General features: G+C 34.9%; 2 protein-coding genes across 2 annotated transcripts in view; one reads left to right on the top strand and one right to left on the bottom strand.

Moving 5' to 3' along the window:
- Positions 1-20,545, top strand: part of LOC109050245 (sterile alpha motif domain-containing protein 10-like) — an 890,290-nt gene that overhangs the window by 417,563 nt on the left and 452,182 nt on the right. The gene's annotated exons all lie outside the window — the stretch shown is intronic.
- The window catches only part of LOC109048367 (zinc finger protein PLAGL2-like), a 36,854-nt gene that overhangs the window by 9,565 nt on the left and 6,744 nt on the right, over positions 1-20,545 (bottom strand). The window lies entirely within an intron of this gene.

The following is a 20,545-nucleotide window of genomic DNA, read 5'->3' on the forward strand; positions in this document are numbered from 1 at the left end:
AAACACTGACTTGCAATTCTGACACTAAATCCAACCTATTCCCAACACTACTATCCAAAAGCTACCCATTAAAAAGCGGCCAGCATTTTTGCGTACGAGTGTATCCAGGTAATCTGAACAGTCTTTGAGCGTTTCATTAGAGTTTGACACATCAGTTAATGGGGATGTGGAGTTTATATATGACCATCCTCTCTTTAGGCCACACAAACTCATGCTGCCACAGAGGGGGGAACTGGCCATCCATATTGGCTGCATGAGTGTGTCTGAGGTTTTGTTTTGAGATTAAAGGGTTTTCACATTCCTCTGGCCTGGGGGTCAGAGGTCACCGTGTACACCATGCTGCCTCCTGTGTGCAGGTTTAACCCTTTCTGGCCGAAGGCAGAGAGTGAGAGAACAGCTAATTCAAGGTCACAAACAGAGTCAAATACACTGTTACAGTGCTCATAGACAAATATATAAGAAATCTGTGCCCAAAGAAATGAACACACATTGCCACAGAAATTAAATAGGCATTTTTTGCAAAGTCAAGGGCACATTCACCACCACTTTATGATTATCTATTAAAATATTTAGCTCCGCTCAACTGAATTTTGAGTGTTGCTTTCATTCTATTTAAGTAATTCAAATAATTTTTTTTTAATGTTTCTTATTTTTTGTATAGATTTTTGTGTAGTTTTTATTTATTGTGTACATGTTGTATTATAAAACGCTGTTACTGAGGAGGGATAGAGTTTAGGGTTAGAGACAGGTTTAGTTGTATGGTTAGTTTTAAGGGTGGATTAAGTGGAAGAAGTTGGTTCAAAAGTGAAATTATAATTATATTATTAAATTTAAGTACAATGCAAAACATGCATGTACACAATAACTACTTTGGTTATGTTTTGTTTTTTGGTACATAGTAAAGACACTTAAAGTGGTTTTGGTTAATATTGATTAGTTTTAAATTCTGTATATTATGTATCATAAACTTTGAAGAATAAATTTATTACGTCCTAAAGTGACTAAAACTCTTCAGAAGACTTATAGTACAGCGAGGGGGAGAAATAAAATCTTAATTTAATTAATTTATTTATTTTTTGTATAACCATATGGTAAATTTAGACCTTCTAAACAATCAAAACACTGGACACAATACTGTGGTAATTTAAAAAACCTAATTTTAGTGCAAAATATCAGTTCTTGGGCTATAATACTAGCATGAATAAATTCTGTCCTGATTCTGCCCTGATGCTATTTTCTCATTGCTACATTCACCTTTAAAAATTATAAAAAGAGGAAAGTTGTCAGAATTGTTTTCTATAAATATAAATCTTTTTTTTCAACTAGATTTAAACTATCAATAAGAGTAAAGCTTACAAGATGCTTACACAAAGTTGGCAGAATCATTTTCTATGCTGTAACTCATTTTGTTTAACTTAAGATCTTTTATGTACTGTGAGTATGACTCTTGTTGCAGTATTACACATATTTTATTGAAATAGATATAACAGATTGAATACTGACTCCAGCAAATACTCTATTACTGAGAGAAACAGAGAGAATATTAAGAGTACATAAAACCTTAAATATCTTATTTCCATTGAAAATTGTCAAAATATTTAGAGACAGAATGAACTGGAGTGCCTTTTCTTGAATGTGTGTTTATGGAGCTACACACACACAAAAAAAATTATTTCAGCTGAAATTAGGACTGCCTACTTTAAAAATGCAAATGTTTGCAAAACATCTACCCAATCAGAGAGCCCATCAAAAGGTCAGTGAGTGCACTTCTGGTGAACTTCCACCAGGGGGGAGGGACTTACAAACAAGAAAGATGACTTGATTTGATCTGCACACATGAACAAACTTCACCTGTCCTGGACTCAAATAAACAGAATCTATTCACTCAAATCACAAAATAAATGTCAAAATATTTCCTTTGACATCAGTTTCACTTATGGGCGAGATCAAATATACTCAGTCCTTTGGCAAATTAGAAAATAACAGATAAACAAGACACATGAAACCAATAACAACGCTGTAATTGAGAGATTTATTCAGCAGATAAACAGACAGGGCTAAGCGAACCCAAGTCTCAGTCTTCATGAGTCTCACGTCTGTGAGGGTTTTATTAACACAGAGGCACACGACCCTCAACGTGTTCCGGAAAAAAAGAAGTTCAGTTACCAAAAATAGCCTGTGAGTTCACCATACTGAGAGAGGGAGACGAGTGAGATTATGAGAGTGTGGTAGTTAAGCAAAGCAACAGATGGCACAGAGAGCGAGTGAGAGAAAAGAATGTCAGAGAGGAAGGAAAGAGGAAGGAGAGAAAGAGAGAGAGAGAGAAAAGAAAGAAAGAGAGGGATGGAAGGAGGGAGGAGCTCTCGGTCAGTGATAGTCACACAGACTCCAGAGGGGAGGATGGCTAGTCATGCTTTACTGACCACATTGACAAGGGATGACAGGCAGAGGAAGGGGGAGCAACTGCAACAGGAGATGCCAGATATGAGACCTGCGGGGGACAGAGAGTATGTCTGTGTGTGTGTGTGTGTGTGTGTGTGTGTGTGTGTGTTATCTTCACGTTCAGGGGCTTAAACACAAACAAAGACAACTTTTAACCTGAGGGCCGGTGAAAAACCACAATGTGCACTTTGTCCAAATCATTTCAGACCTGTAGGTACAAATCAACACGTGCTTATTTTCAAGTGCATTTTTTTAAACACTGGTAGCTGTTCGGCAATCTATCTGGTCACACTTCTGTCACCCCACCCACACGGTGCTCTCTGTGGCGCTCGCTGTGACGGACAGGTTTCACTTCCTCAAACAGTGTCCGTTTGGACTGTACAGAAATCTTAGCGGGGGTCGTGAAGAGCGGAAAGCTGCCCTCCCTTCCCACCCTACTGACACCGAGGTAAAGGCCTGCCAAACCATCAACAGTTACACTGCACTGGCCCTGGCTACCAGCACGGGATGTGGCCACAATCTGCACCAATTCTGCCCCCATCCTCATTAAACACATCCACCAGCCTGGGCAAAAACACAGGGAAACGCTGCTATACTTAGCCCCGCTGCGGTTGACCGTTACAGCAGGGCAGCTCACCTCATCTGCCTTGTGTTTGTCTCATTAGAACAGATTTGATTGGTGCATTTCATTCTTCACAATTGCTAAGGGAAGTGGTAAAGTGCACTGTGTGATTCTTCAAAAGAATCTCACAGTGACAAGTGGATGACTAGCACCAAAAAGGACGATAAACAAAAATGCACAATAAAAACGGTCCATTTAACTTCCTACGGACTATATTTTAAATCCTTTGCAGTCATAAGATAGATTTAAGTGAGGAAATCCATGAAAGTTTGTGAAATTACTTCTAAAAATTCTTTAAAGTCACAGCTCTCAAATCTTGATATGTATTTTTTATATGCAAATTCATTTCTGGGTTAACTGTCCCTTTAAAGTTGTCATTAATGCATGGAGAAAGCTATCCATTAGCATTTCCTTTTAATTCAATGGCAGTTGCTTGGGTGCCACAATCTTTGCTCATGGGCATGGTACTTTCAGATGCAGTTTTTAATTGATCCTATACTATGATATAACGTGATGTATAAACAGACTATCAATCAAAAGTCTGCCGTGTGTAAAATCATCTCTTGTGTTTTTACAGAAGTCTCTTATGCACACCAAGGCTGCATTTATTTGATCAAAAATACAGTAAAAACAGAAATATTGTGAAATATTCTTACAATTAAAAAAACTGTTTTTTTTTTTTTTTTAATTTATTTAAAAATTTATTTAATTCCTGTGATAGCAAAGCTGAATTTTCAGCATCATTACTCCAGTCTTCAGTGTCACATGACCCTTCAGAAATTATTCTAATATGCTGAATCGCTGCTCAATTAACATTTCTTATTATTACCAATATTGAAAAACTGTTAAGTGGTTTAATATTTTTGTGAAAAAACAGAAATCTTTTGTAAAATACGTCTTTATTGTCACTTTTGATCAGTTTTATACATCCCTGTTAAATAAAACTATGAATTTAAAATAAAAAAAAATAAAAAATCAGCAACCTTTGAATGCTATATCGTTCAAGAAAGATGCTTTAATCCTATAAAATGGTGTAGTAACAGAATCTACCAGCATGCTAGCCAGATAAACCTTGACCCCTTGAGTCATACAACAAAATCTGGATAATATTGGGTGATGACTTAGGATCATGAAACATAGAATCAGACCATATTTTACTAAAAATTTCACAAACCTGAGAAAGAACGAAAGTTCATGCAATAATGAAAGTGAGTGACTGTGAGGAGAGCAATCCACTCACAGAAACCTACAGCTCAAGAATAACAAATTTATTTGCTCATGACTAGCTAATAAACACAAAGGTGTTCCTCCATCTCTGATGCCAACAAAAACACACAGCACAGCTATCTTGCTTTCTTTCACTCCCTCTCCCTTAGTGTGCCATTCTTGTGGTTAAAGTGGGCACATATGTGGGTTTAAAGAAAAATAAACAGATTAAAGTTCTATTGAGGTAGGATTGCTAAAGAACAATTCATCACACCATCCAAAAACACTCCACTGAAGATCTCTACCAGCAACATGACAGAACAGATACATAAAGCTACAGCATAACACCTTTTCTAAAGTATATGACACTATAAATACTAGCACAACTGCAACATTTAAAGGGATAGTTCACCCAAAATAAACAATTCTGTAATCTGTCATTTATTCTCTCTGGTGTCGTTTAAAACCTTTATGGCTTTATTTATTTGGTGGTACACAAAGGAAGGTATTTTGAAGAATATTAACCAAATACTTTGAATACTGGTAACCAAACAGCTATGGTGACTTTTGACTTCTATACTATGGACAATAAATAAATAAATAAATAGAGAGATATTTTCAAAATCTCTTCTTTTGTATTCCACATAAGAAGTCATTTTCATCTTGAATATTAAAACTCAGCTTTATGTAATTTTTCTGGAAAAGTCCTTCAGAAAGTTCTTAAAGTCTACAGAAGAAAAATAAAGTAAGTCATACAGGTTTTGAATGACATGAGGTTGAATAAATTATGACAATTTTTATTTTTAATTATTCATTTTCATTGAGTAAACTGAGTATTTTAAGCATTACTGCATTCAAGGTTGTGTTCTATTGTAAATACAGCCGTGGTAAAATGACTTTGTTAGACACTATGCCACTGAGTGACTAAATTCACAAAACAGCACAGTCTCATGTCCTTGAGTGCTTTATAGCTTTTCTAAAATAGTTAATGCATATCTAAATTGAAATATGAAAGAATTAATGAAAATTTTATTTTATGAGGGAAAAGATATTAAACAGCTATCCTTCTGCTTGAACAGTGATCCTACACTAGTGGGTCATGACCCAAAAATGGGTTAAACAAGGTTAATATTTGGCTTATCGGGTGCCGAACAGTGATATACACAGTAGGAAGGTAAGAAATGTTCAGCATCATAGCTATTAGCATATTGTGTTCTTCAACAGCATGACTGGAACTATCCATTTTGTAATTCAGAACAAAAAACACATTCAAAACTGCCCGCATAAATCTGAAAAGTCAGCAAGAAACGTTTCCGCTCCATTGATTTTATAACCATTGACCCCCGCGGTGCACAAACGCCACAGAGTAAACAGCACTATCTGCATCCCCTTTCATTCATCCTTTCTTCACGCTGAAAAAAGCTCGCAATATACTTGTAGCATGAAGACATCTGGCCAACACACGGACCCCACTTAATGACGCCTGAGAAAAAAGGAGGGAAAAGAAAATTAACAGGCTTCACAAACAAAGGGCAATTAAAGCGGGTTCCCTCCCTGAACTAATTTGCGGCCGAGCAATGACAGAGCAAACATGCCGGTGTTTAGCTGAAGGGGTGTTTTGCTTTAAGTCTGATTTTGGCTATCAGAAGCTACAAGCGCTGGATAACAGGAAAAGGCATGTTTGGAGTTAAAGACATCGCTGCCAGATGCCTTTCTGATTTCCTCAGGGATTCCCCTTGTGAATGCCGAAACACAACTTTAAGACAGGATGAAACCCTGAGGCTTTTTGGTTTCCACATAAATGGAAATAAGCAGGTGATCTGAGGGCAGAAAGCCAGAGCATGGTGGAGATAGATCAGAGGTTAAAGATATTTCGGGTTTTATATGTAGCTCTAGTGTATGTGGGGTTCACATTGTGGGTTGATGTTGACGTGACTGTGAATGGGGTGTGTGTGTGTGTGTGTGTGAGTAGAGGTGAGTCAGGGGAAACCCCTTCTGGCAGGGAGTCCTGGTGGTGACACAGAGCTCCAGAACAGCAGGCATCCTGCCAGATGGCAACGTGCCAACTTTCTTCCTCTCTCTCCCGCACTCTCCCCACTCCCTACCGCATCCCTCAGACATTTCTCTCTATTAGAGCATTTTAATGTCTCTGCTTTATATCTCAATCACTCGTTTATTCTTTCATTCTGTCAATCGTTTAGCATTCTCCCTCATGCTCTTCCTAAAATTACTGTTACAGACACGGAGTATTAACTGCTAAAATTAACAACGCAGTCCAAAATCAACTGGTATTTTTCATTATTTTTATTAAACAACATTTTGGTTTAAACTACTTTTTTCCCGATTGCATATTTGTGACAGGATGCTTTAGATGAGCTACTTCTTATTTCTTTGTAAAACTGCACCAGTAACAAAAACGTGAACAATACCTGTCATGATTTTGTTTCCCAAATATGTGTTCTTATTGGCTTATTGTGAAAATAAAAATTATACACTACCATCAAAAAGTCTAAAAAATGTGTTCTTATTGGCTTATTGTGAAAATAAAAATTATACACTACCATCAAAAAGTCTAAAAAAAAAAACATGCTGATAAGCACTGATAATAATAAGAAAGGTTTTCTTGAGCACTAAATCCGCATAAACATTTCTGAAGGATCATGTGACACTTAAGACTTTGCTTCACTGAAATGAATTACATTTTTAAATATATTCAAATAGAAAACAGTTATTTTAAATTGTAATAACATGTCACAATATTACTGTTTTTGCTGAATTTTTGGTCAAATAAATGCAGCCTTGCTGAGCAGCACAGACTTAAAAAAATCATAAAAAATAAAAAAAATCATAAAACATAAAAAAATCTTATCAACCCCAAACTTCTTAACAGTAGTGTATATATAAACATATTCACACACAATATCCTTTAAGCTTTATATTTACATTGCAAGAAACCAGTTAAAACTTGAAAGTAGTTTAAGTAAAAAAAAAAAAAAAAAAAAAACTAGAACCATGGCATCACAAGTAATTGAAATAACCTGATGTCGAAACTGTTGTGTTGCTTAAACCTTTAATCGTAAACTTGTGCAAACTTTTAATCACCTCTAAATTGTACTTTTTACTTTTACGAGTTAAAGCTGCCAATAAAAATTAATTACTCACTCACAGAAACATCTGAACTGCTATTTAGACGTCTCTAATCAAACAGTGTTTCAAACAAGTGCAGATTTTATTTTAATGACATGAAAATATGCACACTAAAATCTGCTCTCTGTATCTTCTCTCCCTTAGTTCTCTTTTTCTCTTTCAGATGCGGTCAGCAACAAACAATCTCTAAGTTAAGCTTCGTAAGCGCCGCTTAAAAAAACAGGAATTGCTGCAACAACCCTTTTGTTTACAGATAACTGCAACACTTTACAATAGACCTCTCTTTCTTTCAGTTTTTCCGTCAATCAACTCCAAAGTTAGCTCTTTTTTTGTTTACTGCAGGAGAGCCCACCCCTCCCTCCTTTCCCGTCTGTATTTCGAAGGATGTGCAGTAAAGGAGAGACGAGGAGGAGGGGAGAGTGAAAGTTGTAAAAATAACATTCCTGCATAAACAGGCTCTGAAACTGGTGGCAGGGCAGAACACATTCCTCACATTTCTTTCCAAACGTGATCAGTTTCTGCATCTCACCGCCGGACGCTCTGTCAGAGAAATGACAGTCGCTGCAGGATGGCAGACGTGTGCTTGTGGAACAGTGATATAGACACATTCATAATCCAAACAATATCTCATCAGAGAGGCTGTTTAGGATGTGAGAGTCAGCTCCACTCCGCTCACACACACACCGATATGAAATGCTGAGTAATACAGACAAGTGGAGTGAAACAAACAGAGAAAACTCCCAGTGCTGCTGGACTGTATATCAGCACTCTTGGAATCAGGCGAAGTTATATTTTTATGCAATATTATCTAATAAAATTTTCACATGTTGTATTATGATGTAATATATATATATATATATATATATATATATAGATATATATATATATATATATATATATATAGATATATATAGTTATATATTAGTTTAGTCCTAAATAAAAATAATATATATATGCTTTAATCCTACTATACTAAATATATAGGCATGCTATTAGTTCAGTCATTAACTACATGATCACAACACACACACATTTTAGTCCTAAACTGATAATATTGGCTGTGATGACTTTTAGGATCATGAAAACATAGATATATAATTATTAGTTCAGTCATTAACTACATATCACAACACACACACATTTTAGTCCTAAATTGATTATGATGAATTTTATTATATTTTTGTTACTTTTAATATAATTTTTGGTAATATTTTGAATTGGTTTTTATATTTAGATTTTTCTTTGATTCAGAAGCCTCTTCACACAGTACTGTTATTTTAATGGTGGTGTAAAGCTACAAGCATAACACCTTTTCATAAGGATATGACACACTATAAATTAGCAACATTTAAAGGGGATGTGTTTATGTCATTTTATTAGTTTTTTAATATGTCTATATAGTTTTTACTAATTTTATTTCAGTTTAAGTAGTTTTATGCCATGTTTTTGTCATTATATTAGTTTTTGTAGTATGTCTATATAGTTCATTTTACTATTTTTCAGTTTTAATCATTTTATGGTGTTTTCATTGTTTTATGCATTTTTATATGTCTATATAGCCTTTACTAATTTTTATTTCAGTTTTAGTAATTTTATGGTGTGTTTTTGTTTTTTTATATGTCTATATAGTTTTAACTTTTTCCAGTTTTAGTCATTTTATTAGTTTAGTAATTGTATTCAGTTTTTGCCATTTAATTCGTTTTTTTTTTTTTTTTTAAGTTTCATTAGTTCAGTTTCAGTTATTTTACTACATATAGTTGAACGTGGCAACTAGCTGAAATAATTATTTTTTAAATATTTTATATTATATTTATTTTGTAAATGTTTCATTAGTTTTAAGTGATTCAAATATATATATATATATATATATATATATATATATATATATATATATATATATATATATAAATATATATATATATATATAGTTTTAGTTTCTTTTAACCTTGCCCCACAGTTTTCACAAGTTCTTCTGTTCGAGATACAGTTCAGTGAATATGTCACATGTTGATTCAGCATTCATCCCACTGACTTTAACTTACCAGTTGGAATCAGTGAATCTTTCTGAACATTTGATTAAAAGAAGCAGCTCAAAGTCACGTGTTCATGAATCAGACTACACTGCACATGCTGTATGCTTGTTTTTGGGTAGAACTTACAAGGACTAAGTAGAAATAGAAAGATATTCAGGGTCTCACCACATTTGATATACAAACTACAAACTCACATCCACAATAGAACAATAAAAGAAATCTCACTCGGTCAACAAACAGACACAGGTCAACAAATTTCTATGGCCATATATCACTTTTTGTCTCAAAGCAAATTGTTTTCAGAGATCTCAGCAGACACAAGTCCTGTTCTGTGTGTGTAAAACTGAGCTTCTGGTTGAACCAGGGTCTGCACCAGAGGCACCAGTGCAGATATTTGATGACTTATTATCAGAGAAGAACAAGCATGAATTGTGATGCAGTGAGGTGGGGCCCTTCCATAAGGAATCTCTTGCAGCTTCTCTGATGACAGATAGAGATCAGCTATGCATTACAGCTCCCCTCCTCGCTCACACACACATAAAGATGTGCGTATTGATGTAGGCAACAAAGCTCTGGTCCACGAGTTTGCCGTACTGATGTGCAATGAAAATCCTTGCATGAGGATAAAGAGAAAGAAAAAAGGGCCGTGGAGAGAAAGAGAGCGATGTGTGTGTGTCGGGGGGAGGACTCCCCGTAGGCCGTGAGGTGAAAGACACCGAGGCAGAGCAGTTATTCATTAAGACGCTGCTCTCTCTTCAACTATTCTCTCTTTCCCCGGAGCTAAAAACACTTGTTCTCCCTTCAATGGCCGTCTAACCCGGGGTGGTCTTCCAGCCCACTACCTACACCCACCAATCAACACCACAAACGCTGAGCTGCGTGATTGTGTGCATGTGTATGTGTGCATGCAGATAAATTCCTTTTCATGCACAAATACCTTAAAAGAAGGAACTTTTAATACTTAAAACTGTAGAATAAAGTAGAAATTCTTATTACAATTATTATTATTAAAAAGTCACACTTTATTTTAAGGTCCAATTCTCACTATTAACTAACTATTAACTACAACTTATGCCTCAAACTCCTAATTACTGCTTATTAATAGTAAGTAATGTAGTTTGGGTATTGGGATTAAGGATGCAGAATATGTGCTTTATAAGCACTAATAAATAGCCAGTATGCTAGTAATACTAGTTAACTGTGAGAATTGGTACGGTCCCTATGCTAAACTGTTACCATTAAAAATGATAATGCAATAAAAAAAAAAAAAAAAAAAAAAAAAAATATATATATAATATATATATATATATATATATATATATATATATATATATATATATATATATATATATATGTGCATGTGTCAAATGTATATTACAATAAAATAAACCTTATTAAGAATAACACAAAATTATAAATTACAAAATAATAATACAAATTATAAAAATGTAAAATACCTATGTATATAATAATAATATTATATATTAATGAGGAATATTGATTATTGCTGTTATTATTATTATCATCATCGTTATTATTATTATATAAATAGAATAAATGTAAATGTTGCACATTTTTAATGTTTTGATATTTCGATTTTTATATTTATTATTTTTAATAATAACAACAATAATAATAATAATGATGATGATGAAAATACAAATTATTATTAGATGCATTATAATTATTTTAAAATTGTAAATTAAATAAAATTAAAATTTATAAATTTTATAATTTATATAAATTATATATATATGCAATATATATACACACAAAAATCAGATTGCATAATTATTATCAGACACTTCAGCATTAAAATAATCTGTATCGTTTCAGTCATAAAAAAAACAAACAAACAAAAAAAAAAAAAACAAGTGTCTATTGTGGGGAGATGTTATGGAAAAAATTGAATAAAAGTGTGTGCCCACAATAGAGTGTAACGGAGCACTGAGGGGGAGAATGTCTTTCTGTTAGCCTGCGTGTGTGTTTGTGTGCGTGCGTGTGTGTGGCTTGATCACTATGTGCTGAAAGGGTTTGGGTTTCACATGAACGGTGAAATAGTTAACAGACTGCTGCCTCAGTCTTGCTCAATTCAACATTAACCTACACCCACACACCCACACACACACACACACACACACACACACACACACACACACACACACTGGTTTCCATGTTTTATGGGGACATTCCATAGACATACTGATTTTTATACTGTACAAACTATATTTTCTATACCCTTACCCTAACCTTCACACAAAAACTTTTTCACAAAAACAAACAAAAAAAAATAACTTATTCTATATGATTTATTAGCTGTTTTCCTCATGGGGACCAAAATATGTCCCCACAAGTTCAGAATTTACTCAATGTGGGGATCTTTGATACCCATAAAGTAGGGAATACCAAGACCTTTATATATAGTACACTTGTATTCACAGCTTTTATTTGTACGTATATTTTTTTTTTTAAATCATAAATATCTTCTTCAAAGTAGCCACTCTGTCACACAGTTCTATGCACAGTTCTATGGACATTCACTGAACTTCATGAGGTTGCAAGATTTGTGCTGTGGGCATGAACGAAACTTCAAATCACATGCCCTGCTGAGGAGAGATGTGATTTAACTTAATGACTTCTGCCTGGCAAACAACAGGCAAAAACATTGTTAAAAAAAAAAAATTAAAATTCCACAGACTCACATTGAAAAAGAGACCTTAGCCATATCTAGCAGAAAGCGACGTGTATTAACAATTTTTTCCCCCAGAAAGAAATTAATACTTTTATTCAGCAAGGCCATATTACATTGATCAACAGTGACAGCAAAGGCTTTTAAATATTTACACACACACACACACACACACTAACAACAAATTTCAATAAACGTTCTTTTAAACTGATTGCAGCACTGATAGCGAAAAAAATAAATGTTTCTTGACAATTCAACTTTGCCATCACAGGAATACATTTTAAATTTATTAAAACTTATTTTAATTTGTAATAATATTTCACAATATTAGTGTTTTACTGTATTGTTGATCAAATAAATGCAGCCTTGGTGAGCATAAGAGAATTCTTTGAAAAAATCTTTTGAATGGTAATGCATATGAACAAACTAACTACAGTGTTGAAAAATGTAAAAAATTAGATGATGCTATAGAGTTTACTTAAATATTTAAGTGAAATCATTTAACATCCTGTCACATTTCTTTACACTGACAGCTCGCTCTGTGACATCTCTTCTGTTTAGTAGGTCTTCTGCTCAATTTAACCAATGTCCATGTTTAACCCAAGAGAGGATGTGTGTTGTGTTGTGTACTGTACTGCAGCTGCACCTGACAAGACTCTGATACACAAAACCGGAAAGTGAGAAGAAAAAAAGGAATGCACATAAAGAACAGTGAGTAAAGTTCATGCATAAACGTGTGAACAAACTGTAATTGCCAAACTCTTATCACCCTATGATGAGCTGATCATATCTTACTGAACACATTCAACTTACTCAAGTGTCAAAACTGTCACGAGGGTCAAGTGCAGCTTACTTCTCAACTGGAAACTAGAAATGGAAAGTTCAGGTGGTCAAATTGTGCCTCACCTTAAAGAAATATTATGTGACACATTAGTGACCACATAATTACGCACTTCACTCTAAAGAAGCTCTCACGCTAGCTAGGTGTAGACTTTCAGATGTTCAATCAAACAATCAGACAGAGAATAAAAGACTTATAGCTGTGTAACTTTGAGGAAAGTCCCTCGGCACAGTCAATGCTTCCATTTCATAGATGTAGATAAAAGTAGTGAAGATAAATCTAGTGAAAACAACCCACATTAAATCTGCCTTCATGACACCGACAAATGTGACTGAACAATCTGATGCAGAGCTGAACAGCATGAATCTTTAAACATTTTAGTCTCTTCTGCCAGTGCCATGTTTGTCTAGGGATATAGAATTGCTTGTTTTGAGGATTCAGTACACTGAAAGAATGTAACTGTCCACTGAGACATGCCATACTGTTGGACATTAGTCAAATATCTTGGCTATGTGGTTTTGAGGAATGGAGTGGAGACAGGTCCTGAAAAGATTTCCACCCTTACTACCTGGCCGTGACCCAGAAATATCAAGGACCTCGTGTCCTTCCAAGGATTTGCAGGCTATAGCAGGAGGTTTATATAGGACTACTTCGATGTTTATTCACACCTGTTGCACATGGATGCAAGGCTGCATGGACCTGGCACTGCACCAGGAACAGAAGGAGGAGATGATCCTCTGTAAAAGTCTATCTACTTCATTACAACTGCAATTGTGTATCCTGTGTGCTACCTTAATTTAAATCTAACAAAGGAATAGTTCACCCAAAAATTAAAATTTGCTGAAACTGTACTCACTCTCAGGTCATCCAAGATGTAGCTGAGTTTGTTTTTTTTATTGGAACAGATTTTGAGAAGTTTAACATTACATGACTTGCTCACCAATGGACCCTCTGCAGAATGAGAGCCCAAACAGCTGATAAAAACATCACAATAATTCACAAGCTGTTTGTAATAAACCAATCCATCACGACGTTTTTAACATCTTTAAATATTGCTTTCTCCAGTGAAAAAGTTTGAATCAGAGAGAAATATACGCAGAACAAGAACCGTTCACAAGCGAACAGTTCAAAACTGATATGAGAGGACAACAGGAGATGGACCTTTTCACTGGAGGAAGTGTTATTATGGATTTTGGACTTTTGTGGATTTTAGCCAGAAGCGACAGTTTAAAGTTAAAATGTCTTGATGGTTATATTTCTTACAAACACACACAAGACATGAATTAATGGACTTGATTAGCTGTGGATTATTGTGATGTTTACTGTGATTACTGTGATTATTGTGAGTCTCGTTCTGACGGCACCCATTCACTGCAGAGGGTCCACTGGTGGGTAAGTGATGTAATCCTAAATTTCTTCATATCTGTTCTGATTATGAAACAAACTCATCTACATCTTGGATGACCTGAGAGTGAGTACAGTTTCAACAAGTTTTCACTCTTGTGTGAACCATTCATTCAAAACTGAAATGGAATTTAACTGCACACTAAATTCAACTCTGAATGGCGCACAGCCTTGTTGGTCATTCTATATGAAAAAAAAATAAATGTCTCAGGAAAGGCTCAGAGGAAACCTGCAAGACAGCAACACATTTATAGTGTAGCAGGAAACAGGGTTTAAAGTGGTTTATAAAAAGGGTCAGAGCGTTTCTCTTACAGTGCAGGGTGCTGAAAACCAATGGTTAACTTAGACTACTGTAATGTCTGATGAAGCTGAACAGGTACAAATGCCTGAAACTTATGAGACTGACTTTCCACAACCTACACCAGACATTTACGACATCAAGGTGGACAACAGCTGAATGAGAGGAAGGATCTGCAATGCTAGTGGCACTAGCAGCAGAGGAAGTTCAACAAGAGCATGGTAAGGAAGTTGAGTAGAGTCAAGAAATGGGCATGCTAAAGACCTGCTTTAGACAGAGAACAACTCAAGGAAAACAGACCTACTCAAGACAATTACTCTACATTTCAAAATCACAAAAGCACTTATTTGAAATAAAAAATATTTTGTAACAAAACTGTCCAATTTTATGCATCTTTGCTGAATAAAAGTATTCATTTTTCTTTATCATAATAATCTTACTGTGTATTGTCACACGTGCATTATTCTTATACCAAACAATTCCAGGTATATTTGTCTGTGTGTTAAGGGGAAAAATTTGCAATTGACACTAATCTCATGTACTCATTAACACAAAATACAAATTCTCAGATTGTGCTTGTATTTGCTAACCTAACAGATCAGCTCTGTATGCTAAAGAGAGAAAGAGCTAATGTGTAAACAGACCCCAGCAAGGCAGCAGCACACAGTTACTGTAACATTCATGAAGACACTGTCCATGTAAATAAACAATTATATATCCCTACATTTATTTGACAGTACAAACTGAACAGAGCTGGGTCAAAAAATCTAGTGAATTTACAAAAAATTTCAATAGACGATACAAACCGCTTCCAAGAATATTACAAATGATGTAGAAACCTTGAAAGATGACAAAAATAATCAAATTTGGATCGAGTGGAATTTTCTTAGAGGCACATCAGTTTTTTGTTTGATCTTATTTTTTTATTTTAGTTTATTGCCCTTTGGATTCCATCTTCTTTAAGTCTTTAATCTGAGGGAAAAATCGCATCAATCATTTTAACACCGCAAAGATTCCTTAACCCAAACCTGTGCTATAAAAATTAATTTATAAATTAAATTTAGTCTCTTTTTTTAATATAAATTACAGTTGCAGCAGAACATCTGCATAAACAAACTCTAATGGATGGTTACATGATAAAAATAAAGGATCTAGTAACTGCAGATAAATATAAATAACATGTAATAGGTATAACACTAAAAGTGTTACCCTCTAAGATCAGCTAGTGACCCGCCAGTGAACTAGACAATAATTGCATCCTGAGCAGTGTTATATTATTAGCGATCGAATCAAAAGATGAATCTGCCTCTGATTAAACATAATAGAGCGGATACAGTCCCACTGCAGTTAGACCCGAAGAAGAGCCAGTCTGGACTGTTTACCGCATACGATGAAAGTGTACGGACATGGAATTCTCTCCCTCGCCAGCGTCCGGCAGGCAAAGTGTTTGATAGAGAAAGACATGTGCTGTGAGTCAGCTGCTCGCTAAATGAGGGCATTCAACCACATGGTCGCTGAGAAATATCCCTGCTGCCGCCTGATTGGCCACTCTTCGGCAGGGGAGGGAGGGGCTGGGTGTGCGGGCAGGGAGGAGTCATGTGACCAAATCTAGCAGAGTGCTCGATAATGGGACCCCCACTCACAGCAGGGCGAGAGAGAGAGAGAGAGAGAGAGTGAGAGAGAAAGAAAAAGAGAGAGAGTGGCCTGGAAGAGAACCAAAAAAAACCCTCTACCACACACAGGCTGTGTATTGTTGCCTATTCACTGGACTCCATCTCGGGCCACTTTATCATTCAATTAGGACAGCTTTCACACCACACAGCAGAGAAAAGGGCCCTTCAATCAAACTGAAAACTTCACGCTGCCACTGGAGGGCACACAGAAAGAGACCCACAGTCCTCTCTCTACTTTCATTTCTCTCTCTCTCTCCTCCTGTTGTTGTTGTTCTGGACTTTGTGAGGAAGAGAGAGGGAGGGAGAGTGAAAGAAAGGAAGAAAGCAAGCAACAGAGGTCATTTGTTAACACCAGAGCTTCTCTCTCGCTCTCTTTTTCATTTCTTTCCCTTTGTTCTCTCCTTTTCTCCTCTTTTCTCTCACTATCCCTTTGAGAGGAAATCAGCATCTACAATTTTGCTATGTTGCCGCTGAAGTGAGCTGTGGTTTGCCTGAGAAAACACGGAAGGAAGGGAGGGAGATACCACATATTTTTTAAGATTGTCCGAAAAGGATGAATGCGAGTGTTACTGTGGAGCATCTGCTGCAGAAAAACTCATTTTTGAGCTGCACACCTTAATTAAAACACTTTTATTATATTAGGATTTTCATGTAGTCTTGAAAATGTGCAGCTGTTATCTCGAGTGATTTCTACCTGTCCTGATCCTTGAAAATTACATTTGAGGACTTTATATTAAATATAATATTTGACTTGAATACTGTTGATCGTGACATTCAAGTTGTTCTTGAATGCATATTGTATTCTTTTTATTTTACTTTTGTGCAGTTTTGAAAATGTACACATTCTATTTCTACCTGTCCTGTCCCTTAAAAATTACTTTTCATATTAAATATTACTGCTTTATTTTATATATATATATATTATTAGATATATATATATATATATATATATATATATATATATATATATATATAATATAATAGCATATATATAAAAATTTAATGCATTTTGGAAAATGTGCAGTAGTTGCATTTAGAAGCATTTTTTCTTGAAAATGACAGTCAGGATGATTCAGTCATAGTCATTGCTGACTGCAATAAAACCAATTCATTTAGATGTTATCACGTCAAGTACATTTTAAACCTAAAAATCTCAGTACAGTTATTTTTATAACCATTACTGGCCCTTATTTCTCCCTATCACTACATTTTTGCAGTATATACTGATTAAAGATATATTTCTATTACTGTGCTTACCATTTTTGATAATTGTTTATCAAAAAATGCCAAAAAAAAAAAAAAAAAATCACATTTAGAGTGAGAGAACTGAAGCATTTTCCATAAACAGACAGCTTATTCTGTCTGTCTAAGTGTAACAGAGACAGTGAAAGCAATTGCGGAGCTTTGGTAATATGCATGAGCATAAAGTAGTCACATCATGATACATGATTCCTTTCATTATTTTTCTTTCCTCCTCTACTCATATATTTTCTGAGTGAATACAGACACCAAGATCTTCTAGTGATTCTTCTCTCAGTTCCAGCTGAAAATTTAACAATGGATTCGGTGGACCACACACCTGACCGGCCGCACACAACGAGACGTCGCTCTCATGTGCTGCCAGGAAACATTTCTCCATCAAACTCATATTATATCACCAGAAATCCATCTACAACTTTAATTAGCTCCTGTTCAAACAGGCTCTCTGATTTTCAGTTTCACTCACAAACTAAGCTGCTCACACAAACATGCACTTTGCACACAGGTCCCACGTCAGGAAGCCAAATTATAGCAGCATGAAAACCTGGAGTAAAAACACACACATTAACGAAGAGCTGTGGGCAGAGCTCCAGAAACATAAAGCCGATTTACAGAGCTTCACAAAGTGAATGAGTGGGAGAGAAATAAGAAAATATTTGGCAGAAATTGTCCCTTATAGACCAAATGAAAGATTGTAGTTTCATTCATAAAGCCCCAGAATACATCAAGAGACTATGATACTAAATACAATAGTATCACTAATGACACTATACTCATACTTATACTAATACTAATGACACTAAATAAAATTATCACCTTTCATATATAATAATTTGATGAAAATTGTACTTCAATTAAGCAAAGAAAGGAGAAAGAAGGGTTTTGGCTTCTCTTAGGTAAAAGCCTTGTTTAAATAACAACAACAACAAAATAATATTTTAAACATTAGATGGTTGATGAAAAAAAAACTGACTTCGCTTTTTCCGCTCATTAAACAAAATAAAAATACAATTAATATAGAAAATATAAAATATAATATTTCCACTGTGATAACCCCTAATGGAAGCAGCTAAAGTAGGGAGAGAAAGAGAGAGAGAATATAACAAATATTCAATAGGCTATTTTTTGGTTTTTGGCATAGTTTAGGTAAAAACTTCATTTAAACAATAATAACAAAATTGACCTTTGGTTTTGAACCACTCATATTAAATATAATACAAGACTCTGAAAATGATAAACAATACAAAATATATTAAGCATTAAACGTATATTAAGTAAACATGTTTAAGTAAATAATTACTTTAATTTAACATATTTAAGTCATACAGCTTTCAAGAAATGAGTAATTTGCTTAAGACTTAATGCTCAACAATAATTCAAAAATGTTATTAATTTTCTCAGTAACATTTTAGTTTAGTGACCAGTTCTCACTATTAACTAGATGCTTATTAGCATGCATATTACTAGCATACTGGCTGTTTAGTAGCACTTCTAAAGCACATGTTAATGCCTTCTACATGACCATATTTTATATCCCTTAGTCTAACCCAATACCCAAACTTAACAACTAACTATTAATAAGCAGCAAATTAGGAGTTTATTGAGGTAAAAAATAATAATTAATAATCAGTTAATTGCTCCCCAATCTAAAATCTGACCATTTTCTCATGTGTAAATACTTCATTGATGCAATTTTTCCTTATTCTGTATAGTTCAGTTAATAGTAAACTTAATAATTATAGTTAATGCATAAGAAAATTAAGAAACAATGCAAGTTAGGGCGTCGCATACCAGCTTCTTATTGTAAATGTTTGTTTGATTGCCATTATAATTCATTATACCAATCAAATCATAGCATACACAACTCTCTTTTTCCTTCTTCACTTGCAGAGAACGAGTAACTAGTGAAAACACCTGACATCTCACTGAATAACTACTTCTGACCAGCACTTACACAGTACATCAATACACAACTAAACAATCCCTCCCTCTAAATCAAAACATTGCTGTTTTTACATTACCTGTCTTTAATATGTGTGAGATACAACTGAAACAAGCATGTGACTCACAAATGTGTTCCTGCAGCCCTCTTCTGTGACTCTCTCCCTCATCATACAGCTTTCTTTTTCCTCTCTGTGACTGAGTCATCTAATCACGCTCAAGGTCTTTTGGGTTCTTAGTACATGACTATGTGTCTGTGAGCGCTGTGGTATCCGTTTGCGGTTCATAAAGTTTATCTTATTTCACATCCTTTCCATATGACTGTTTTTGATTGTTTGTTTTCTCATACTGTTATAATTTACCGTCAAATCCATTCCCCCAGATTTACATTTTATCAGCCTTTTAGTGTCGTACAAAGAGTTCTCATATTCATACTAATCAAGAACAGCTCATGCAGAAGTAAACAGCATCATGCTGAAGACTGAAGACTACTGCTAATGATAATGAATACTGATGAATAAGCATTTTTATGCAATTTATTACAGGTCATGATGTTATGCTCGTTTTTATTTGTCGTTTGAGATGTTAGTAAAAAGTCAAGCTGTCCGACTGGATGGTCATTCATGAATCAACCAGCCAAGAACAGTTGTGCAAATGATAGGTGTGCATAGTGATCAGCCAATCACAGTGACACAGAAGCACCGCCTCTTGTCATGTGACTTTTACGCCTGTAATTCACCTTTTCTTCCTCACAATCTCAATGAAAACACAACAAGCTCAAAAGACACTGCCCTCCTCTGAACCTTCCTGGTGTCGCTGTTGGATGATGTTGCTTTGGATAAATGAGTGCTTGAATCTCATATATTTTGATTTTAATTCTATTTCTCGATCATTATCTCATGTAAAAACTTTGACTTTTTTTTATTTATATTTGTGCATCAAACTCAGTTCCTGACACTTGAAAGATTCACAGAAAACCAGAGTTTTTA

The sequence above is a fragment of the Cyprinus carpio genome, chromosome A23, assembly GCF_018340385.1.
Source record: "Cyprinus carpio isolate SPL01 chromosome A23, ASM1834038v1, whole genome shotgun sequence".
NCBI lineage: Eukaryota > Metazoa > Chordata > Actinopteri > Cypriniformes > Cyprinidae > Cyprinus > Cyprinus carpio.